The 25,793-nt window shown below is 41.7% G+C and overlaps 1 long non-coding RNA gene and 2 other non-coding genes across 3 annotated transcripts; 2 read left to right on the top strand and 1 right to left on the bottom strand.

The window, feature by feature from the left end:
• The first annotated feature begins 6,585 nt into the window (after positions 1–6,585).
• On the top strand, positions 6,586–15,477 carry LOC118351230 (uncharacterized). Its single transcript, XR_004806351.1, has 3 exons — positions 6,586–6,723; positions 7,502–7,612; positions 15,366–15,477. It is a non-coding gene; the product is annotated as an uncharacterized LOC118351230 (long non-coding RNA).
• Positions 11,623–11,784, top strand: LOC112665185 (U1 spliceosomal RNA). Its single transcript, XR_003140275.3, has one exon. It is a non-coding gene; the product is annotated as a U1 spliceosomal RNA (small nuclear RNA).
• A 1,655-nt stretch (positions 15,478–17,132) lies between the features above and the next one.
• On the bottom strand, positions 17,133–17,204 carry TRNAQ-CUG (transfer RNA glutamine (anticodon CUG)). The gene has a single exon. It is a non-coding gene; the product is annotated as a tRNA-Gln (tRNA).
• Between the last annotated feature and the right edge of the window lie 8,589 nt (positions 17,205–25,793).

Below are 25,793 nucleotides of genomic sequence, written 5' to 3'. Positions count from 1 at the left end.
AATTAGACTCAGGAGAAGCAAAGACAAATTTTTGGTTGATCAAGCAGCAAGGACCACTGCCTTAAAATCTAGCAAAACCAAAATCCTCATAGGCAATATTAATTAACTCCTGAAGGAAAATCTAAAACTCCTTTTCAAGGATGGTCAATCTAGGGCATCCCATGAAGAAAAATCATATTGGGCTGACAACAGTTGTAGGTTCAGGCCACAGACTAATTTATTATATGGCCCAAACAAGAAACCTGTCTTTCCACAGTCTGTGAAAAGACACCTGATGGAAATGACTCATCACCTGACCCACTGTGCAGCTGATAAACATAGAAATCTCATGAAACAATATGGCAGAAGATATATTTATAGGGCTGCACAATTGACAGGTACACTGTCTTTTTTTTTTTTAACCAATAACTTGGTATTTTTTTGGTAACACTTTTCATAATAATTTTATTGGGGGAAGCTCCTTTATCTATTTTTCTGTGAAGTAATATGACAGTATGTGTAACATGTGTCCTTCTTGTGGACCTATTTGCATGAAATGAAGAATTCTGCACCACCCTGAGATCATCTTATATTTGGCATTTTAATTTGGAGAACACCCTTCAGATTCTTTGGGGAATTAATCATGAAGTACTGTTGGATTGAGGTATTTGGGCTCTTATTTGTCCTAGTAAGTATGCTAATGCTTGTTGCTATATTACACACAGTAAGACTCCTTTGGTGGTAAAACTCTGTAATATTGAAAAAGTCACTGCTTTCATAGGTTATTTGCTGTATGGACTGAATCTCTTACTTGTTAATTCGTCTATCTTGCCTGAAACTCATATACTAGCCAAAATATCTATTTTTATCTAAGTTCTTCTAACAATGGCCTGTTATTAGGAATAAATTTTAATTCCTGGGTTAACATATTATTTTTTATTGTGACCCTCATTGCTAATGGTGAAGCCTTATTATACCTTCTTGCTCTACCCTGCAAAAAACTCTCTGGCTCTACAAACCTGACTATTGATTTGTGCCAGAACAAACCATACTCATGAGATACCTGAATTAATAGCTTGGCCTCTGTCCCTGAGGGTTGGAAATTATTTTTTCTGGTAAAAACATACAGTACAACTTTCCTTTCTTTGGCTAATAACTTCTTTCCTATAAAAACCTTTCATTTTGTACAATTCCTTGGAGCATCTTGTTTGCTACATGGGATACTGCCCGATTCATGATGGCTTAATAAAGCCAATTAGATCTTCAAATTTTGGGATGCCTGGGTGGCTCAATAGTTGAGTGTCTGCCTTCAGCTCGGAGTGTGATCCCGGGACCCCGGATCCAGTCCCATATCGGGCTCCCTATGGGGAGCCTACTTTCCCCTCTGCCTATGTCTCTGCCTCTCTCTCTCTCTGTCTCTCATGAATGAATAAATAAAATCTTTTTTAAAAAATTCAAATTTAGCAGTTAAATTTTGTTTTTTACTACAGTCAGTCCTCACCCCATCCCCATTGAAGCAATCACTATTCTGATTTATATACCCACAGACTGATTTTGCCTTTTCTGGAAATTCTCATAAACGAATATACTTTCTGTGTATATATTTTTTCACGCAACATAATATTTTTGAAATGCGTCCATTTTGTCATGTGTATCACTAGACCGTTTTGGTATTATCAATGAGTGTTATTCCAATGTGTGAATACAATATAGTTGATGGACAATTGGGCTATTTTTGGTTTTGGATATTGTGAATAAAGCTGCTATGAATTTTTTTTTTTTGCAATCACATGAGGGTTTATGCTATGAATATTCTTGTAGGAATCTTTTTGTGCACTTTTATGTTCATTTTGTTTGAGTATAAACCTAGTGGTAGAATTGCTGGGTTATGGGATATTTGTATATTTTTAAAGAGATTTATTTATTTATTAGAGAGAGAATGTGGTGGGGAAGAGTAGAGGGAGAATGGAGGGAGAATCCCAGGCACACTCCATGCCCAGCACAGAACCAATATGGAGCTCGACATGGGGCTTGATCTCACCACCCTGAGATCACAATGCTGAGATCACCACCTGGAGATCACAACCTGAACCTAAACCGAGTCAGTTGCTTAACTGTGCCACTCAGGCACCTATGGATATTTTTATTTTTGACTTTATTAGGATCTATCAGTTTCCCAGAATGGTTGAACTATTTTACTCTCTCACCAGCAACAAGAGATAAAGTTGCTAACACATTTTTGTCAGCATGAGTGTTCTGTCTCTTAAATTTTACCCATTTTGATAGGTATGTAATGATTTATCATGGTATTTTAATTAATTAATTAATTAATTAATCGTGGTTATTTATTTATTTATTTATGCTCCTTGGCCATAAAGAAATCTTTTGTGAAGATATTTTAAGTGTTTTGTTCATGACAATGACTTTTACAATTGGACTGACCTTTTCTTTTTTTTTTTTGTTACTCTTTGTATTAGAATAGATTTAGATTTATAGAAGAGTTGAGAAGATAGTACAGAAGATTCCTATGGACCCTGCATTCTGTTTCCCCTACAATTAGCATCTCACATTAGAAGAGTACATTTGTCATAATTGAATGAATACATTATTATTAACTGAAGTTCGTATTTTATTCAGACTTCCTTAGTTTTTACATAATGACCTTTCCCTATTCCAGGATTCCACCTAGAAGATCCCATTATATTCTCCCTACAGTCCTCTTGACTGTCACAGTTTCTCAGATTTCCTGTTATTGATGATTTTGAAAATTCTCAGGAGTACAAGTCAGGTACTTTGTAGAATGTCCCTCAACTGGGATTTGTCAGATGTTTTTCTCATGATCTGATTGGGGTTATGGGTTTGGGGAGGTAAAGTACTATTCTTATCACTTGGTATTATGGGTACTGTTAAAAAGGAAACCACAGGCCCCAAATGGCATCATTTAGGTTAAAGCCCCAGGTAAGTAAACTGAAACTTACTACCTAATCTAACTGCAGTTTTAACCCAGAAATGTAGCCTTTAACCAGTCAACATGGAATTTCTTGGTCAATACTAGGAACTTTACTGGTAGACCCCCTTCTCTTACCTTAGGAGGGCAACCTTGCCTAAATAATACATTCTTTGCTGATTCTTCTTCTTTTTTAAAAATATTTTATTTATTTATTCATGAGAGACAGAGAGAGAGAGAGAGGCAGAGACAGGGGCAGAGGGAGAAACAGGCTCCATGCTGGGAGCCCGACATGGAACTCGATCTGGGGCCTTCAGGATCATGCCCTGGGCTAAAGGCAGCGCTAAACCGCTGTGCCACCCGGGCTGCCTGTCTTTCTTTTTTTTTTTTAATGCCTTCTCTTTGTCTTTAAAAACTTCCTTTAGGGGGCGCCTGAGTGAGACAGTTGGTTAAACATATGACTCTTGGTTTCTGCTCAAGTCCTGATCCCAGGGTGGTGAACTCAAGGCCATGGCATCCGCTCGCATTGGGGCTCTGCGCGGAGTGTGGAGTCCGCTTGGGATTCACTCTCCCTCTTGCTCTGCCCCTCCCCACGGCTCCCCTCTCTTTCTCAAATAAATAAGTCTTTAAAACAACAACAACAACAACAAAACTTCCCTTTGCTTAGCCCAGCAGAGCCCTCCTCTGCTTGCTGGTTGAGATGCTGCCTGATTAAGGAATCTTTTTAAAAAGCCAATTCAAGCCTCTTCCCTGAAGCAGCATGAGGTAACCTCTGAAAATTGTTCGCTATCACTTGATCCAGAAAATCCTACAAAATCATGCAAATCAAAAGGTTCAAGCCTCCGTGTTCACTTTAAGAACACCTGTGAAACTGCCCAGGCCGTCGAGGGGAGGGGATGCATATCCGAAAAGCCACTGAGTATCTGAAAGATGTCACTTTGCAGAAGGAGTGTGTGCCATTCTGTCACTGGATTTGGTAGGCCTGTCCAGGCCAGACAGTGGGGCTAGACACAAGGTTAGGTGGCTCAAGAAGGAGCACTGAACTTCTACTGTGTATGCTTAAAAATGCAGAGTAATGCTGAACGTAACAGTTTAGATGTAGATTCTCTAGTCATTTTTGTGCATCCAGGTGAACAGAGCCCCCAAGATGCAGCATAGAACTTACAGGGCTCATGGCCAGATTAACCCATACATGAGCTCTCCCTGCCACATTGAGATGATCGTTATTGAAAAAGAGAAGATTGTTCCTAAACCAGAAGAGAAGGTTGCACAGAAGAAAAACATATCCCAGAAAAAAACTGAAGAAACTGAAAATTCTGCATAGAAGAAATGCAAAAACATACAAACAAACCAAACCCCAATTCTGTCTTCAATTTTACTTGGTTGAACTTTTTTTTAAATTAATTTATTTTAGAGAACACACACATGGGAGTTGGGGTTGGAGGAGGGAAAGAAGCAGATTTCCTCCTGAGCCCAGAGCTAGACCCAAGGCTTGATCCCACAAACCTGAGATCATGACCTTCACCAAAACCAAGAATCTGACTGTCAATGGACTGAGCCACCCAGGTATCCCTGAACTTTATTTAACAATATGTACTGTTACCATAACTTACCACTGTTGATGTTAATCTTGATTAGCTAGCTGAGGTAGTGTTTGTTAGGCTTCTCCACTGTAAAAATAACTTTTTACCCCATTTCCTTGGAGTAAAGGGAGTCAGTGTGAGTAGCTCACAGTTAAGGAGGGTTGAGTATCTATGTAAATTTGGGATACTTCTCTGAACTAGCCTTTCTGGGTGGCCAGGTCAGAGCATATGATGAAGGGAGGAAATATTGGAAAATTTTTCTTTTATTCGATTTTATAGAGGTCTGTGTCTGGCAGAAGAATTTAAAAGCAAGAGTCAATCCTTGGCCTTTTCCAGGGACTCCAAAGAAGCCTAGAAGGAGAGAAACTCAGTTATCACCCAGATCTTCTGGATTAAGTCAGACACATCCTCGCCCACCAGTCTAGCCTCCTGAACCATCACTGGATACTGAACACCTGCTTGGGGAAAAGAACTGGTGTTCATCCCCAGGGTGGGAGGAAAGGGTTTGGGAGATACAAAGCAATGGGTGAGCAAAGAGAATGTGTCAGCAAGCAAAGGAGTCAACTTTCCACAGGTCCATGATAGATATGGACCAGAGACAAGAAACAAGATGAATCTTGATGCTTCTCTACAGAGATCTGTTACCAACTTGTAAAGAGCTTACTTTAGAATTAGGCTTTTTCAAATCCTATATTTAGATTCAAATGTCAAAACTTCATAGCATTGCTTGACATTAAATCTCTTATGCAAGCCTTTGCTCTGGGTGTCTTTTTGTTTTTTGACTATGTTGTTCAAAGAGAGCACTGTGAAAATCTAGTTGACAGTTGCTTTTTCGAAGTCCTTCCCCTTGACTCTTTCTGATTTGACCTAGTATAGCACATCACTGGACAGTATTGGTGTTTCAGTGGTAGGGTGCTGGCCTCCCCCTTGGGAGGCCTGGGCTCAAATCCCAGCCAATGTTCAGTAGGTTTGCTTTGAACTATCTGTTGTTCAGGCAAGTTAGGTCCCTTAGAGATTCTGACCTTCAGGGAACAGCTGGCACATTAGGGGAGGAAAGTGGGAACTAAACCTCTCCAGTTAGCGCCTGGGACTTCAGAGAGGCTGTGTCCTTCAAGTGGTAGGTGTGTCTGATGGGTCTCTGAAGTTTTGAGTATTTGGGTCTAAATTCAGTGTTACTTTTATTTTTTCTCCTGCTGGTTCCTGGAATCTAAAGAGTCATCTGGTCACTGATTCACATGCTGGACTTGGACAGATCGTTGGACCATGTCTCACTATGGAGTGGGGATCAAGAAATGAAATTCTCAAATAGAGAGAAGCTGCAGGGCTTGTCAGAAACCCAGTGGATGGGAAGGAATTAGGGTTCCCAGGAAGGGGGAGACGATGGAGAAGAATCCACAGGGAGATGAGAGGAACTCAGTAGAGGTGGACCTGTCTTTGGTGGTCTTGGTAAAATCAAGGATGAATGCCCGAGTGTAGAGCAGCACTTACAATAAAATAATTTACATCATTATTGTTTTATAGTCCTTCAGAGAAATTTTCTACTCAGAGGATCGTTTTTATGCTTATACTTATGGATGGGTAAGCAGCCCTGAGGGGAGGCCATTCCAATCATTGGCTCTGGAGTTTTGGAGGAAGAGACTCTGGAAAAAGAAATCCTAGGGTCCATCAGGTTTGTCGACATTTCATCTATTTTCCTCAACAAAGCTTATGTGGGTCCAGGGTATCAAACTGCACCTGTCCCTTTGGCAATTAAGTGCCACTGATAATTTCATTTTTGAAGGGTTAAGAAATGATTGAGACAGTGCCATCGGAGTGAGATGCAAGAGCAGAACTTACAATACTTTCCTCCATCTTGTCTCTTTGCTACCTCTGAACATCAACCTTCCATACACAACAGTTCAAAATAGCCTTCAGTCTCAATGGAGGTTTATAATTTTTTATAATTCTTGTAGGTCATGTTTCTTTCTTGCTTCTATAAGAAAAATCCAGGGTGGATTTTTGAGGAGCTGGTTAGCAGCCCAAACTAGTTCAACTTCCTGTATCATTTGTCTGGTTTAGGTATTGCCAGAGTAGGCAGTTAGGTCAGCAATGAGGAAGTCATGGGCGGCTACTGGGAAGGTCAGAGGCCTGTCCTGACCGTGCTCCACAAGAAGCTGGATCAAAACAGACAGGCCCAAGCCTGGCGGATGCCATGACAGGAAACCTCTGACTAAAGTAAGAAAAAACATTGGGAAACCTGGCTTCCTACTCCAGGTACTAAATATTCCACCCCTTAGTTAACAACTGTCAATAAAAGATAGAAACCCATCCCTTAAGGCATGCTGTTCCCTCTTGCTCTGGTTCTCACTGTCACTCTTCACTCTTTCTCTCCCTCTCTTCAAGACTGGCTGGATTGAGGCCCCAGGGCTTGGGGTCTCCCCAGTTCACTCCTCAATAGTATGTTAAAAAGAAAACCAGGCCCAAATGGTATCACTTAGGTTGAGACCCCAACCCAGTAAGACAAGACTTACTACCTAATCTAATTGCAGTTCAACCTCCCAGAAATGTAACCTTAGACCAGTCAATCTGGAATTTCCTGGTCAATACTAGGAATTTCACTGAGAGACCCCTCTCTCTCTTCCTAAGGGGGCAGCCTTGCCCAAACTATGCATTTCTTTTTTTTTTAACTATGCATTTCTTGCTCAAAAATTCCTTTCTTTTATTTTTATGCCCTCTCTCTGTCTTTAAAAACATTTGTTTGGGATTCCTGGGTGGCGCAGCGGTTTGGCACCTGCCTTTGGCCCAGGGCGCGATCCTGGAGACCCGGGATCGAATCCCACGTCGGGCTCCCGGTGCATGGAGCCTGCTTCTCCCTCTGCCTGTGTCTCTGCCTCTCTCTCTCTCTCTCTGTGACTATCATAAATAAATTAATTAATTAATTAAAAAAATAATAATAAAAAATAAAAACGTTTGTTCTATTTAAACTCAAACTTAAATTTGGTATTTTTAACAGATTTGGTGCAGCATAGGGATTCAAAGTGAACTCTTGGTGGCTTTCAGGGACAGTGAAAAACAAGCATGGTGTCCTTTGAGCTCAGGGTCTTGCCGTTTCAGAGGACTATGGGTAAGTCTCTCTTGCTTTGAGCTTCTCTTTTTTTACTTCAGTTCGAGCTACTAAGAATCTAGGTAGCTTCCAGCCCAAGAGTAACCGGGTAGTCTAGACTGACAGGAGGCTCTGCCAGAGGGGCAATCCTTAGCCCTTGGTTCAGTCCACTGGGCAGTTCCAGGTTGGAGTCCTTTCCAGTCCACAGTTTCCATTTGCTAGGATTGCAGGTTGGTCCTTTGCTCATTTTCTGTCCACTCTCCATTTTACTGGAATCTACTGGTTTTGCCCACGCTGGGAATTGCGGTGGTGTGCAGGGCCTTCCCTTTGCCAGTAACTTCTTTAGGTTACCGCTGGTGTGTTGAAGTGCCCTGGTTTGTCTTGTTTTGGGTGAACAAAGGCTTAGCGGATAGGATTTTGAAATTCTGAAGAGTCAAGCACGCCACCTTCTGGCACACCTGCTTACTTTACATCTGAAAACTCTGGTACCAGGAGCTGTGTGACTAGCTGTAGAAATGGCAAAATTTTACTAAAAACAACTTGGGATTACAAGGGCCAAGATGTGGAACATTCCAAATAGGTAAGATAGTTTGAGAAGTGTATTTAAAAGTCAGGGTTGTAGATTTTTTTTAAAAGATTTTATTTATTCATGAAAGACACAGAGAGAGAGAGACAGACACAGGAACAGAGGAGGAACAGACACAGGCAGAGGGAGAAGCAGGCTCCATGCAGGGAGCCTGACATGGGACTCAATCCCGGGTCTCCAGGATCACACCCTGGGCTGAAGGCGGCGCTAAACCTCTGAGCCACCAGGACTGCCCAAGGGTTGTCAAATTAAACAGAATGGGATACCTGTTTTAATTGGCAAGCAAAAGCCTCCAGAAGTCTTCCAGTTCATTGAAAGATTCATTGCGAAGGGCTCATGGAAAATTAAGGGTATAAGAGGTACATGAGGGCCACCTGGGTGGCTCAGTTGGTTGGGCGTCTGCCTTCTGCTCAGGTCATAATCCTAGGGTCCTGGGATTGAGCCCCACATGGGGCTCGCTGCTCCACAGAGGGAGCCTGCTTCTCCCTCTCCCTCTGCCGCTCCCCCTGCTTGTGCTCACTTGCTCTCTCCTCCTCTCTCTCTGTCAAATAAATAAATAAAAATCTTTTAGATAGATAGATAGATAGATAGATAGACAGATAGATAGATAGGTAGATAGATAGATAGATACCTAAAACAAAAAACTGTAACACTGCTGTAACTACTATACTATTATTGCTCCCCTCTATACTCCTTTGGGTACTCATTTTACTAATCCTCTGTCTGAATTGTTTTTCCACTCTGAAAACACTACACAACTGTAAATAAAAGTCCTCCAATTCGATGGCCTTATAGACACTTCCATACCTACCTTCAAAGGGGGGCACCATATGGGCCCCTCCTAGAGTTGATGAAAATGAGTGATTTTCTGGTAAACTGCTGTATTATTCCTTTAAACAGACCTGGGGAAATTGGTAGATACTAGAGCCTGCAGAGGGGATCCTGGAAAAACTGGCAGAAGCCAGTGAAGGGTGAAAATTCTTACCAGAATCAGTTCTGAATCTCTATCTGTAGTGCCCAACTGAGAGAGGAAAAATAAAATTTCACATTGTCTCTTTCTTTTCAAATCCAAACCCATTATAGTGATCCTTTCTTTCCTTGGGATAGCTATTGTCTTCTTGTTCATCTGGTTTTGCTTACTGGGCTAGGCTTTTTGTCTGCCTGGGGCATACAAGTTATTGGTTCTTTGTCTGGCTGCCTTTGAGAGTGACTTTGGATTTTGGAAAGGTAATATCCTTTGCACCCTCTTTAGGGACCCAGCTTACACCCAAGGAGGGTTATTCAATACTGCCAGAAATATTTAAAATTAAAACCCTGTACCCAGAGGGAAAGAAACAAAGCAGATAATGTAGTTGGATAGGTGGCTCAGCCAAAGGTGTCATTTAACTTAAAACCCAATCTTTGAGAAACTGATAGCAACTGTCCTTACCATATGTATCTTTTTGCAAAACAAAAGTTAGTTTTAGAAGCAATTCAGAATTCACGTATTCCTTCCCAATCCCCACACTTCCCCTCTTTATCTGAAAAAGACTTGTAAAATATTTGCCTTAAAAAAACAAAGTCCTTCTTGGAGAAACTTAGATTCTTTCTCTGTCCCTTGAAGTTACGCATCTTATGTCTTTGAAATGTAAACACAGCCCACAATCACCTGAGACTAAAGGAGAGAAAAAAAGGGAGAGGCCACATAAAATACAAACTGCCAAAAGGGACTTGATGCCCAAACGTCTAGCACAGTCTCCGTAAAATTAATTTCAGGGACAAATACAAATCATAAAATCTCTAGAAATATTAGTAACTATAGAGTCTTCGCACCCATCTGTGTGTGTCTGTATATATATTGTAAATGTCAAATATTTTTCTACTTTTGGATGGTATTGTTGAAATTAATTTAGTTTTTTAAAAGATTTTATTTATTTGACAGAGAGAGTACGCACACAAGCAAGGGGAGCAGCAGAGGGAGTACTTCCCACTGAGCAGCCAGCCGACATGTGGCTCTGTCATAAAACCCTGAGATCATGACCTGAGCCCAAGGCAGATGCTTAACCGACTAAGCTACCCAGAGGCCACAGTATTGTTAAAATTAATTTATAAAAGAGCTCTATTTACTTGGTTTGAAAACCTAGAAATTGGGGTGCCTGGTTGGTGCTCTTGATTTCAGCTCAGATCTGTCGCCTCCCCACTCAGGTCTAAATCTCAGGGTCATGAGATCAGCCCCACATCAGGCTCCATGCTGTGAGTGGAGCCTGCTTAGGATTCTCTCTCTCCCTCTCTCTCTGCCTTCAATCCCTTCCTCTCTAAAAAAGAAAGGAAAAGAAAAAAAAAAAAAACTAACCCAAGAGTTTTTCAAGTTTATATGATCTGGAAAAATACTAAATTATAAAAGCTAGTTTAAGGTTGATGGTTTAGTTAAAAGAGACATCTTTAGAGTTCCAGCATTAAATATAAAACTTTTATTCTACTGGAGTTTACTAGCCAAATAAATTCATGTTGTGTCAGCTTAAATAGTTTTCCCAAATCTTTTTGGTAACCTTACAGTTTTGCTAAGTTAGGTTAAACAGGAAGTTAAATTCAATAAATATCTAGATCATTTCCAAATACGACAAAATACTAAAACGTTAATTCCTAAGTAGTAGGTTTATCTACTTTTGGCTTCTTATTACAGAGAAACTTATTACAGAGAAACTAAACTAAACTAATACTTAAATGTGTTAGCGCCATATTAGAAAATCTAAAAAAAATAAAGACCCAAAAAGTGTTAGGCCTAAGTGCTTATGCACCAGTTTGAGCCAAGAGTAGAAATCGTGAAAAAGTAACCAAAATATATGAGGCAAAAGACAGACAGGGTCTGACTTCCAAATTTTAATTGAGATCCCGTATCACAAAAATAATTGAGAGGATGTGAAAGGAACCCGTTTCCTTTGTAATCCTAAATGTTCTACTCCACACTTCGTAAGGCATCATTTGAAAAAAGGCACGGGGGCGTCAGCAGCCGGACAGACACGCAGGTTCCCCGCAGGCTGCAGGTGCAGACCCCGCGCCCTCCGCCGCAGCGGGTGGGGGTGGGAGGGCGGGAGCGCAGGAGCGAGAGGCGGGCGTCACTCCCCCCCCCCGCCCGCCCCCCGCCCGCCGCCCGCCGCTGGGTCCGCGGGACGCCGCAGGAGGAGGGAGGAGTGGGCGGGGCAAGAGGCGGGGGTGGGGCCGCTCCCGTGACGTCACAGACGGGGCGGGTCCTGGATAAATATGGCCTCGCGCGGCTACCGCCGGGGCCCCTGCGGCCCACAGACAGTATCGGGAGCTGCGGGAAGGAGTCTGGGAGTGTTGGTCGAAGCTGCGTGTGTTGCGGGTGTGAGAGAGCCAAGGAGGCTGAGAGGCGCGGGGAGCAAAGCGAGCGTGTGCACAGTGTAGGTCGTGTGAGGGTGTGTTGGGCCGCGGGGCAACGCGAGTTTTACTTCCTTGGTTGGGGAGATACAGTCGGGGAGGTGGTTTTCCCAGAGCGAGTTCTGTCTGTTACCCTCAGCATGTGCCGACCCCTGCGATTTCCTCAAATGTGGGGAGACTCGGCTGTATAATTTGTGGGGGGCTGGTAATGTGTTGGCCCTTTCCCTTGGTTTCTACAGTACAAAGAAATAGCGCGGGAAGATACCTTTTATTTTCTGTTTTCAAGTAGATGCAGCTATTTTTTTTATGAACCTAATTTTTTAAATATGCATATTTTTTATTGGAGTTCAATTTGCCAACATATAGCATAACACCCAGTGCTCATCCCGTCAAGGGCCCCCCTCAGTGCCCGTCACCCAGTCACCCCCATCCCCCCGCTCCCCTCCCCTTCCACCACCCCTTGTTCGTTTCCCAGAGTTAGGAGTCTCTCATGTTCTGTCTCCCTGATATTTCCTACTCATTTTCTCTCCTTTCCCCTTTAATCCCTTTCACTATTTTTTATGTGAAATAGTTTCACTAGTTTTATATTCCCCTTATGAGTAAAACCATATAATGATTGTCCTTGACTTACTTCACTCAGCATCATACCCTCCAGTTCCATCCACGTCGAAGCAAATGGGTATTTGTCGTTTCTAATGGCTGAGTAGTATTCCATTGTATATATAGACCACATCCATCCATCTTTTGGTGGGCACCCAGGCTCCTTCTTGGTGGAATATTTTGCTTGCTGGTTTATGTTTCAGGTTGTTCACTTTAACCCCACGTGGAGAAGGTGGGGTTAAATCTAGCATTGTTCCCATATCTCAGAATTAGGTGTACTTCTCTACCCAGCTGCTTTTCTTCACAACAGAGTCCAAGGAACATTTGCTGGGTCTTAGGATAGGAGGCGCTCTCACTTCAAAGTGCAAGGTAAAAGCTGCCTGCAACGGGTCAATTTGTGTCTTGGGCGTTTGTTTTGTTTTTTTGTTTGTTTTGTTTTGTTTTTGTTTTGTTTTGCTTTGTTTATTAATGAGAGACTGAGAGAAAGAGGCAGAGACATAGGCAGAGAGAAGCAGGCTCCACGCAGGGAGTCTGATGTGGACCTTGATCCCAGGACCCCAGGGTCATGCCCTGGGCCAAAGGCAGGCGCTAAACCGCTGAGTCACCCAGGTGTCCCATGTGTCTTGATTTACTTGAAATGTCACACACTCTCATTCTATGCAAGGAAGCGGCCCCTGACATCCGGGTCTTGGACACAGAGTCCACACAAGTCAGACCTGAACCTTGGTTGAATGCCCTGTGATGCTTCCAGGAACATAAAATAAAGGGTGTTGGGAGTGAATGGTGACCAGTGTCTTATCTGCTTATCTTGTGAGAGGTGCAACTAGGCTGTCTTCCCATCTCCTGTCCTTTAAATATCTAATCTTGCCTTAGCCTTCATTTTTTAAGTATTAGCTGCCTTGCTTAATTAATGTCTTGCTTTTACACCTTACAGCCATGGCTAGCCAGTTCCCAAGACAGCACCCACCCATCCTTCCTACCCCAAAGCAGCTTCTTCGTATTTCTGGCTTCGGTTTCCTCTTCCTCCCACCTCTTCTCTCAGGCTCTCAATACTTTCATATATAGAAAAATAATAGCTCTTTCTAAACCTCCAGTTTGTACCTGACATGCTTCAGTAGCTTGGCAAATTAGGAAGCTTCCTTAATATTCCTTCTTAAATGGCAGTAGGAATTGTAAATAACAGGTTGGTTTTTTTTTTTTTTTTTTCAATTGTCAGAGGTAATTTTAGATTTTCCCTATCTGAAAATGCCCTTAAATTGAACTGGTTCAATGAAAACTGGTTCATAAGAAAACCAACCAGGAAAAAAAAAACACAAAACAGGTCCAGTGTTGGCAGCTATGGGCAGTCGTGTTTACTAGTCTCTTTCGCAGGGTGTTGTCTTACCTTGTTCACTTCCAATGCACAATGTCCTGGCAAACAGAAATTACTTAGCCAAACAAAGTCATGGCCATGTCCCAAATGATTATCACACCTCCCTATTGGCCACCTTAGGAACAATATTAAGATCTGTTCAGCCCAGAAGTTACTGAGACCACCTATGACACAAGGTGTTGGGAGTGGAGGTGGGGAAGAGATGGTACAAAAGGGCAGGTCCAAAGAAAACCACCTAAAAAGCAGGGAATGCCTATTGAGTATCCAGGACACTGAAAGAGAAAGTCTTACGTCCTATAGACTGATCTAGTTTGATGAAGAAGAGCCGGGAACTTCTCCCCAGCAGCAGGATAAACAAATATAAAGTGTCCAAACCAAGGGGTGCCTGGGTGGCCCAGTCTGTTGAGCGTCAGACTCATGATTTCGATTCAGGTCATGATCTCAGAGTTCTGGGATGGAGCCCAGTCATCGGTGAGGAGTCAGCTTCAGGATGGTCTCTCCTCTGACGACCCCTTCCACCCCCTTCTCTGTCTCTCAAATAAATAAATAAATCTTTTTTAAAAAGTCTGAACCAAGACTGAAGTCAACTTTCAGTGTGTGCCTTACTGATGAGAAAACTTGGGTTTCTAGAGTGTTAAACGGATTTCCCAGCCTCAGTTGTCAGCACCGTTATGCTTCCTGATCAGAATGTTTCTGAACAAACAGAAGACCGATACAGCACTTGGATATTGATTTCCAAGCCTAATCAAACACCAAGGTTGTTATTACAGACATATTAGGTTCAGTTTGTGGTTAGGAGCACAGGCTCTGGGAGGCCTCCCTTTCAGTCCTGGCTCCACCATTTATTTGCCTTTTGTTTGACCTTGGGCCAGTTCCTTCTGTTGCTAGGCCAATTTTGCAAATGTCATATGAAAATATTAAGTACCTCAAAGAAGAATTGTTGCATAGATCCAAAATAAGGTTTTTTCCTCTTAATTATGAAATATAAAGAAAAATGTGTAGACTTCTGCTTAAGAGTTTTGTAACATTTGAGTGAATTTTGTATTTGTGAGTGTAACATCCATTCACAAAATAAGTTAGTATTAAAAAATTAAATTTTAAATGGAATTTATAAAACATATGCCTAAAAAAGGAACATGTTTATAACAGTCCCCAAACTGGAAACATAACCATTTTATTTTTAAAGAGAGGGAGAAATGGAGCGGGATGGGCAGAGGGAGAGAGAGAATCTTAAGCAGGCTCCACACCCAGCTCAGAGGCCAACACAGGGCTCTATCTCACAACCGTGGTATCATGATCTGAGCCGAAATCAAGAGCTGGATACTTAACCCACTGAGCCACCCAAGTGCCCCTGGAAACATAATTAAATGTCCATCAAGAAGTGAATGGATATAATTGTGATATATTCATACAAAGGAATACGACTCTTCAGTGCAATGGAACAGATTCCTGATATGTGGCAACAATAAGAATCTCAAAAATATCATGCTGAGTACATACTAAGAGTACCATACATAAATGGTTCCATTTATGTGAATTTCTAGAACAGACAAAACTAATTCATAATGACACAACTAGATCGTTGATTGCCTAGCATGAGGAATGGTGCGAGGATAGGCTGCAAAGGGATACAAGACATTTTGGAGCAATGGAAACGTTCTTTTTTCTAGAACGGGGTAATGGTTACAGGGTGCACCCACTTGTCAAAAGTCATCAAACTTGAAATGAATGCATTGTATTATTTACAAAACTGCATGTTAAGAAATTTGATTTTAAAAATAAGAAATCATTCAAATTTTACTGTCTTAATTTTAATTCATTATTATTCTTGTCTTTAGCCTTGGAGAGTTCTTTTAGAAAAGTATCTCATGTGGTGAACAATTTGATTGAACATTCAACAATTCCTTCATACTTGTTTTGTATCTCTTTTCTTCAGTTAAGTTCATGCCCTATTAAATTGAATACTTTCAAATAAAAATAGACCTATAAGAGCTCAATTTTATAAAAGCATATTTATAAATATATCATTTTCACTATAAATATACCAAGTGTAACTCCATTAATAATTACCTAATGTATACAAAGTTATTTCTGATTTTAAGATGTTTCAGAATTTTACATATATGCATTTTCTGCATCATTTGAATTTTGCCATTTGTACAATAAACGTGTATAACTTTTGCAAAAAATTAGAATAACTTAAAAAATAGATTTGAAGAAAAATAAGTAAAGATGGTAGACGTAGTTAATTCCAGGTGGTGGGAATAGGGGTGACAGCTTATCTTCTTTATGTATTTTTCATTTATTTGTTTATTTTAAATAGGCTCCATGCCCAAGGTAGGAGTTGAATTCACAACACAGAGGCCAAGTCACTTGCTCTATTGACTAAGCCAGCCAGGACCCCTATTTTTCATATTTTTAAATATAAAAAAATGAACGTCCTGGAAGTGAAAGAACAGAATAGATATGGAAGAGGTATGGGGTAGGTGGGAGGAAAATTTTAAGGGGAGGAAACACCTGGTTGTGGCACAAAGTGTGTTTAAGTTGGAGAGTTTGCAGGAGCAGCCATTAGGTAAGAAGGGTATTTGAGAGGCAGGGGGTGGGGGTCATAAGGATATTTAGGATAGGTTTATGCTTGTTGCATGATTCCCCTAGGTATTTTTTCAAAATAAATACACAGACTTGTATTTCTTGTCAAGTATTTTACCTTTTTTTTTTTTTTTTTTTTTTTTAATTAGGAGGAGTGTAAACATGGTGGTTCTGAGCCTATCATCTGGAGCCAGGCTGTCTTGGGTTCCAATTTCTGCTTTCAAATCCCACTCACTGGCTGAGTGACTGGACAGGTTATTTCACCTTTCCTTTCTCAGTGTTCTCAGATGGAAAATGAGGATACTGATAGGAGATGGTCCTGTTGAAAGGAGTCAGTGAGTAAGCACATTTTAGCTTGTAGACCCTGGGAAATGGCACTTCGCATAAAATCATCCATAGGGTGTCTTGTATTGGGGAGGCGATACTACCTGAAGACTGGATGTGATGAAAACTGATTTTATTCAAGTGGCACCAGTGACGCTTTTCAGTGGCTGTGGCCCCTCCTAGGAGAGTGAAGTCATGCTCTCTTAGCAACTGCAATCTGGCCTGGGAGCATCCCGGACTTTATTAGCTCATCTGACCAGCTCCATAAAAAGGGAATAAGGTTTCAATTTCTTGGTTCAAAAATACCCACATTGTACTTCCAGCTTAGGTCTCTGAACCATCAACCTCAGAACAAAACAGCCTCCAGAGACTGAGCACCCGCTTCACAAGCTGCCTCTCAGACAGTGGGTGCAGTTATAGGACGCGGCGGGAGCCCCTCGCGGTGGAGAGTTTAGAGGCCGCAGCTTCAGCCTCTACACCCCCTCTCCGGAGGCCCCACAGGCCCCACGGTAACCCCAACTCTGAGAAGCAGGCTGCGGGGTCCTCGATTCCTGAGGACCAGGAGGCAGAGCGCGGGGGATGCGGCTGCGAGGGAGGGGGAGGAAGGGGGCGCGGGTCCCCTGGATTGTGCTCCTGGGACCCAAAAGGCCCATCCACAGTAAAAAAATCACCCTTATTCCGGTTAAAGGGAAAGGTCCCACCGAGATTTGAACTCGGATCGCTGGATTCAGAGTCCAGAGTGCTCACCATTACACCATGGAACCCATGTAGGGCAGCAGGCAATCCCTTGCTAGAGGAGTGTAAGTACGGATTTAGCGTCCATACCCCCACACATAACCCCAAGTATTTTTCCTACTAACTTGACACGACTAGAGTACAGTTGACCTGGGTGGCCATCTGTCCTGCCTTCTCTCTGTCCCCCTCCTTTGATTGAATTCTCTCATGTCACTTCCACCTCAGAAAACAAAGTAAAGCCACTCTGGGCCTAGGGCTAGGGAAGAGCTCATAAACCACATATTCTGTCCTAGTTTTATCCAGAGTTTCCTGTCCAGAGGTGACATTTCTGCAAGTAGTACAGTTTTTTCCTCTTCCTTGCCTTCACACTTTTCTCATTGCCCAGAGAGGGCAGATGATTTGTCAAGGCAAGACTTGGGACTTCCTTGGCTACGTAGCACCCATCACACTCCAAAGCCACCACCGACTCCTATGTATAATATGTAAAGATGTGTCAGCAGTGGAGTGGGACTGGGAGGCAGGAGAACCTTCCTTTTTTTTTTCATACACTTCTGGGTTTTGTTGTTGCTGCTATTGTAAGTTTTTCTTATGTTTCTATATTCGTCAGATCCACAATACAAAGTAATCAGCCATGTTTAAGGTTTACACTGAACACTCAGACAAATCAGACCAAACTTACTTGCGTTGACTCAAAATCAACCACATGCCATTGAGGCCACAAGGCAGGGCTGTGACTCTTAGACACTCACAGGCTGTTTTCTGAGAGTTTGGCCAAGTCAACTTCCTTCCAATTTCTCGATATATTATGACCTAGAAACTTCACGTCTTAAAAAAAAACATGTATCAGTGTACCCAAGAGTACCCATTACTGGGCCACAGGGTATGTGTACCCAAGGTGTCTTACAGTGTGTACATTACTTATATACACAAAATACCACCACACTAAATATTTACACACATAATATATATAAATCCACATTACATCTCAAAATAACAATCTGTGTATTTCATTCCCCTTTACCTCTTTATTTTATCCCAAAGCCATTCCTTCTCTTACCCAATACACAGAACAACAACAACAAATTGATATTGAAAGAAAAAAGCCACTGGCTGAAGAACAGAGTCAGAAAGATGCCCAGTGCTCTGGAAGTTATTTTGTTTCTAGAGATGGATAAGGCTTGAATCAAGGAAGGAGGCAAAGGGGCTACTCTTGTTAGGAAGAGGAAGGTGTTCTCCTCAAAGTTTGAGGAGAAGATGAAGTGGAAATTAACATAGGCCTGTATATTTAGAGCTGAATAAAAAAATGAAAAAGTTGAGAAGTAAGTACCATCACAAAGCATTCCTCCAGAACTTTAAGATGAGTTAAGGTTTACGACTGCAAGGAACAGAAATAGACTCTGGCTGATTTCAGAAGAAAAGAAATCTGTTGAAAGGATGTTGAGAGATCACAGAAGGGTGGGGAAACCCAGAGAGCCAGGCTCTGACAAGGAGTGGGGAGAGGAACAAATGAGGTTGGAAACTGCGATGGGTGGAGAGACTGTCCTTGTGGGGTCTGAGAGCTGAAGGTGAGAGGTGGGGATTTGGGGGCGCGGGTGCTGTTATGAACAGAACGGCCCAGGAACGTAAGCCCTCTTCTGCCTCTATTGACTCCTCCTGCCTCCTCTCTATTCCTCCTCCAATTCTACTGCTGTATCTCTCATCTCTCCCATCTTCCTCACTCTCTTTCTCCTCAGCCCCTTGCCCCAGCCCGGGTTAACCCCTCACTGGAGTGGACCAATACCTGAAACCAAGGGTAGGCAGGGTTTCTTGCTCCAACATCAATGGTAGGTGACTTTTATTTCAAATGAGAGAAGTGACTGGGTTTTGTGCCAGTGGTAGATCATGATCTGCATGCCTACACCCCTGAGGCAACCTGGAGTCTCCTACCCCACCCTGTACAATTTGGAGATTGGGGTTATGTTAGGCCAGATTTTCCAGAGGCAGTTAAGAGCCCTTAGTGGAAGTCTGAGAAAAACACCTGATGGGGCATCTGGGTGGCTCAGTTGGTTAAGCATCTGCTTTTGGCTCAGATCATGAGCCTAGCTAGTAGGGTCCTGGGATCAAGCCCCATGTTGGGCTCCCTGCTCAGCGAGGAGCCTGCTTCTCCTTCTCCCTTTGCCCTCCCACACCATCCCCCCCCCATGCTCCTTCTCTTAAACAAATAAATAAAATATTTTAAAAACCTTGAAAAATGGGCAAAAGCTTGCTTTTCTTATGAGCCTCTGAGATTGTAAACTATCATGATAGCCCACACTTAGCTTTTAAGAAATGGTTAAAATTTCAGTTACTTTTCTTTTTCACAGCTTTTATGGCTGCCATCTTTCCTTTTCATTATCTGTGGGAGATGATATGGTTCATGTGCATGTGCCTCTTTGAGAGGTTTATTGTGCTTTGGACTTCAGTTTACCAAGTGGTTTTGCAATCTCAGCTCTCTGGTGGACTCAACACAGGCATGCTTTGGTAGATCATCCAGCTTTATCTTGTCCAAGTAGAAACAACTTTCTCTTACACTTTTCTATCTCTTAAGCACATGTGGAGTCACACTTTCTTTTTATGAAACCTTTGTCTTTTCATCTGCTTCTGAACTAATTTCCTTTTAGTATACCACATCAGTTCCTTCAACTGATGACAACTTGTCATGAGGCCGTTAGGTGGGGATAATGAGCACCACGAAGATCCTTGCAAATGAACAGGCCTGTATATTTAGTGCTGAACAGAAACCTTCTACAAACCAGTTGAAACTTAAAATTATCATCCACAGCTATAGTCGAGTTTTGGTAATGAAGCTCTTTCTCCTTAATTACCATACTTCCCTTTGTACAAGTTGGAGATTGGGGTTATATTAGGTCAGATTTTCTAGAGGCTGTTAAGAGTTGCTGGGATTCCAGTTTGTGGTCAAATCAGGAGAACAGCAGAATGAAGATGACATTGTGGTTTTGGAAAAAGGACAAAGAGACATAATATTATGTCTCTTTATCACCCTTAGATGAGATGCAATATTACACATCACCCTTAGAACAGTGGTCTCAATGAAATGGAAATAGGTAATTGAAATGCTTGTTTCTCCAAGCACGTGAGATTGAAGCTGGAAAAACTGACTTAGGTGCTTATATGATTGTGTACTCAGACTGAATATGAGGGTACCTAAAGTATGGACTTCATTGAAAAAGTTTCTAAGGTCTGAAGGTGATGGGAGGATGTAAGAAACTTTGTATCTTTTTCATCCAATTTTTTTTTTTTTCCCATCTTGCCTGATTTTGTGGTTCCCAGCTGCTCCGGGCATAAATATATGTGTAACTAAGGAAGGCAATGTCAGTGCAAAAGACATGATATTCATAGCATGAAATTGGATAATGCTTATTCTAAACATACTTTCCCTTATGTAGCCAGATTAAGTGAATACAACCTGGTTACTAAGTATTATATTAGTCTCCTTGGGCTGCAATAACAAGATAGCACAGGTTGAGTGGCTTAAACAACAGGCCAGAAGACCAGAGATGAGACTTCTTTCTGGCATTTGCAGAAGGCTGCCTTCTCACTGTGTCCTTGAATGGCTTTTTCTCTGTGCATGGAGAGAGATCTCTAGTGTCTCTTCCTCCTCTTACATGGACACCAGTTCTATTGGATTAGGAACCTGTTCTTATTACCCCATTTAACCATAATTACCTCCTTAGAGGCCCTACCTCCAAATACAGTCACATTGAGGTTTAGGGCTTCAACATAAGAATTTGAGGTGACAGTGAGGAGCACAATTCAGTCTATAACACCAAACAAGGACGGTCCTGTCAAATCCTATAACACTTGCCTAGTGGTGGGGCTAAGGGTTTGCAAGCCTGCTGATATTACTGGTTCTATGATTAGAACTGCACAGCTGAGCTGGAAAGCATGGTAATACAGAAAAGAAGGTAGGTCAAATGGGAGAGCACAAGGCTGCAAGGACAGGAAGCCAAAGTTTTGCTGGCGTCACTAGAAGTACTAGTGAGTGGTACCACTCCTATTTCTATTCTTTGATGCCTGAACCCATGAATCCTAGCTATGGGAGAAATAGTACCACATACTGGATGTCAATTCAGAGCATATACAGCCTCCTGGAGAATCTTGCTCAACCCTTCAAGGTATTGCAACCAGTGGCACTGTAACTGAGTCTTCAGAAGGCCTTTCCACTGGTGTCTCAAGTCAGCTGCTTCAGGATGGTGTGGATCATGGTAAGACTAGTGAATTCCACCAGCATGGGCTAACCGTTATACTTCATATTCTGTGAAGTGAGTTCCTTGATCAGAAGTGTATTAGTTTGGGGACACCTGGGTGGCTCAGTGGTTGAGTGTCTGCCTTCGGTTCAGGTCGTGATCCTGGGGTCCTGGGATCAAGTTATGCATCGGGTTCCCAGCAAGGAGCATGCTTCTCCCTTTGCCTATGTTTCTGCCTCTCTCTCTTTCTGTCTCTCATGAATAAATAAATTAAATATTTTTTTAAAGTGTATTAGTTAGCTTGGGCTGTCATAACAAAATACCATAGACAGGTGACTTAAACAACAGAGGTTTATTTTTCACAGTTCTGGAAGCTAAAAGTCAAAGATCATCATGGTACTAACAGGGTTGTTGGGTGAAGACTACCTTCCTGAGCTGCCTTTTCTGTGTCCTCATGTGGACCTTTCCTCTGTGCATGGGTGTGCACATGCATATACACACACAAACACATACACAGCTAACTCTGGTGTCTCTTCCTCTTCTTTTTTTTTTTTTTCTCTTCCTCTTCTTATAAGGACACCAGTCCTATTGGATTAGGGCCCCACCAGACCTCATATAACCTTGGTTACCTCCTTAAAGGTCCCATCCCCACAAACAGCACATTGGGAACTAAGCATCCTCATCTGAATTTGGTGGTTGGAGAGGCACAATTCAGTTCATAACCAGAAACAATCCTGCATGGAATGCCATATGGGTGGATAAGCCATTCTACAAATACATGGGATAGTATTTTGGCAGAAACATTGTGTGCAGGAAGGCAAATCTGCATTCAGAGTAAGTGTCTTTTCCAGTAAGAACAAAAGACTGTGCCATCCATAATGAAGTGGCCCAATGTAATTGATCTGCTGCTAGGTAGTTGGCTGATCACCCTGGGGAATGGTGACTAAGTGTTGGTCTGTGCTCCTGGCAGATGGGGCGATCAGCAGGAACTGTAGGCAGGTCAGCCTTGGTGAGTAGAGATCTATGTTGCTGAACCTACACATAGCCTCCATTTCTGTCACCATGGCCACTTTGTTCATGAGCCCATTGTGTGATGACAGGGTGGCTGGGGAAAGAGGTTGACTGCTATCCAGAGAACAGGTCATCTTATCCACATTATTATTAAAATTTTCCTCTGCTGAGGCCACCTTTTGGTGAGCATTCAACTGGGACACATATCTTCATGTTTTCATTCATTCTAAGAGGTCTATCCACACACTTCTTCTCCAGACTTCCCTGTCACCAATTTTTCAAACATGTCCCTTCTAAGTAAAATGAACAACCAGGTAGACTTACTCAAAGTTCTACCCACCGGAAGGGTTGCCTTTCACTACTGTCCTTCAAGGCTGTCCCAGAAAGCAGGTGTGGTGCTATAGCTGTCTGTTTTTGGGTGGTGCCTGCAAGTCATGCAGAACCATCTGTAAACAAGGCTCCAGTCTTCTTTTTCCACGAAAACTGTAGGGAACTCCCCATGAGGCCATAGATGTGGGCTGTGAGAGAAAAGGTAGTGTAGCAGGAATGGGGACTGTGGGCATTTGTGCCACTTCTTCAAGTAACTTCCTTGTACCTTCAGGGCTTACTTGGGCCCTATCTTGTATACACCATTTCTCTCCCCCCCCCCCCTTTTTTTTTTTGGGTAAAGATTTTATTTATTTATGAGAAACACAGAGAGAGGCAGAGACATAGGCAGAGGGAGAAGCAGGCTCCCGGCGGGGAGCCCAACGTGGGAGTCAATCCTGGAATCACACTCTGACCCGAAGGCAGATGCTCAACCACTGAGCCACCCAGATGTCCCTCGTATATACCATTTCTGTTTGATAATGGAATGAGCCAATCTCATTATACTTGTTAGTTTGACAAAAATGTTCAAAGGTATCATATACATAGTCCCCCCAGATACTTGCCTTTTCTAAGTGCTTGAGTAGGAATATTCAGTGATATTTTGCACATCTCTATTGCCACATCGTGCCATGGACTACCAGTGCAGTTTTTATTAGTGGAATAGAGTTTTTAGTGTTTTTAAGTTAATCATATCAGAGGGCCAATTCCAGAAACTCCAGAACGAATTAAAAGACCTTCTTAGGGGATGCCTGGAGTCCCTGGATCGGGTCCGACATCGCGTCCCACATCAGGTTCTTGCAGGGAGCCTGCTTCTCTCCTCTGCTTATGTCTCTGCCTCTGTGTCTCTCACGAATAAATAAATAAAATCTTTAAAGAAATAAAAGACATTCTTAGGATTCTGTTCCTCTAGAACAACTCCTTATACCAAGATGGCTTATGGGACTGTAGAAGCTTGATGAATCCAACCTAGTAAGACAGCACAACAGGCTGGAGACTGAGTTGTGGTTGGTGTCTAAAGGCAGCCTGCTGGTGGAGCTCCTTCTTGCTTGTTCTATTAAAGCCTTTAACTGACTGGATGAGACCCACCCGCAGTATGGGGAGTTCTCCTTTACTAAAAGTCCACTGGTTGAAATGTTATCCCTATCTAAAAAACACCTTCCCAGAAACATCCAGAATAATGTTTGACTAAATATCTGGACAGTATGGCCCAGCCACTTTGCCACAGAAAATTAACCATCGCAGCATATAACACTCATAAAGTGCACAAAACCAAAGACAAAGCATCTTGAAAGAAGCCTGAAGGGCAAAAAAAAAAAAAAAAAACACCTTATCTATAGACTAACAAGCATCAGTATTACATCAGAATTCTCTTCAGAAACCTTCCAAGCAAGAAGAGAATACAGTGAAATGTTTAAAGTGTTGTAAGAAAATCTCCACCAACTAGAATTCTGTATCCTACAAAAGTGCCCTTCAAAAGTAAAGGAGAAATAAAGACATTGAGACAGGCAAAAATTGAGGACTTTGTTGCCAGTAAATCTGCCTTGCAAAAAATGTTAAAAGAAGTTCTTCAGAGAAGAAAATGATATAGGTCAGAAGCTCATATTTGCATAAAGAAAGGAAGAACAAAAAAAAAGGAAGAACATTAGAAAGAATAGAATGAAAAGGCATAAATGAAAATAAATAAAATATTTTATTTTTCTTATTGCTAATTGATCTAACAGATGACAATTTGCTCAAAATGGTAATATAGCAAAAATGCATTTGATGATTATACCTTGTAGAAAAAGTAAATGAATGGACAGCAACATTATAAGGGACAGTAGAGGGAGCTAGGAATGCTGTTATAAGGACCCGTACTACCCATGAAACCTTATAGTGTTGTTTGCAAGTTGACTTAGATTACTTGTAAATGTATATTGCAAACTACAGGGCAGTCACTAAAACATGTTTAAAAGGAACATAAGTGATATTCTGAGAGAAGAGAAAATAGAATCATGTAAAATGCTCACTTAATACCAGGGAAGGTTGAAAAAGAATGGAAGAAGAAAGAGACAATTAACAAAGGCAATGAATAGAAACAGTTACAAGTATAGTAGATATTAATTCAACTATATCAATAATTACTTTAAATATGAACGGTCTAAATACATCAATTAAAAAACAGAGACTATCAGAGTGGTAAACAAGACCCAATTATATGTTGTCTATAAGAAACTTTAAATATAAAGACACAGATAAATTAAAAGTAAAGACAAAAAAATAAAAGTAAAGACATAGAGAAAGATATACCATATTGATATTAATCAAAAGAAAACTGGAATGGTTCTATTAATTTCAGAATATACTTCAGAGCAAGAAAAAAATATTTTTAAAGACTTTATTTATTTATTCATGAGAGACACAGAGAGAGAAAGAGAGAGAGAGGCAGAGACATAGGCAGAAGGAGAAGCAGGCTCCCAAAAGGAGCCCAGCATGGGACTCGATCCCAGATCCCAGAATCAGGACCTGAGCCAAAGGCAGATGCTCAACCGCTAAACCACCCAGGTGTCCCAGAGCAAGAAAAATTATAATAACAAGTGGCATTATATAATGATAAAGGGGTCAGTTATCCAGAAGGTATAACAACGCTTGATGAGTATGTGCCTAACAGCAGAACATCAGAATACATAAGGCAAAAACTGATAGAACTGTAAGGAGAAATAAACAAATTTACTATTAGACTTGGAAATTTCAGCATCTCTTTATTAGTAATTAACAAATCTAGTGGGCAGAAAATCAGTGAGGATGTAATTGAACTGAATAACATCAATCAAGTGAATCTAATTGGCATGTATATGTTACTTCATCCAACAATAGTAGAATACACATTCTTTTCAAGCTTACATGGACCATTCACCAAGATAGACCACATTCTGGACCATAAAACACATCTCAACAAATTTAAAAGACTAGAAATACAATACACACTCTCAGATCACAATGGAATGAAACTGGAAATCAGTAACAGAAAAA

Source organism: Canis lupus, chromosome 17 (genome assembly GCF_003254725.2).
Source record: "Canis lupus dingo isolate Sandy chromosome 17, ASM325472v2, whole genome shotgun sequence".
Classification (NCBI taxonomy): Eukaryota; Metazoa; Chordata; class Mammalia; order Carnivora; family Canidae; genus Canis; species Canis lupus.
This window is presented reverse-complemented; position numbering and strand designations above follow the sequence as displayed.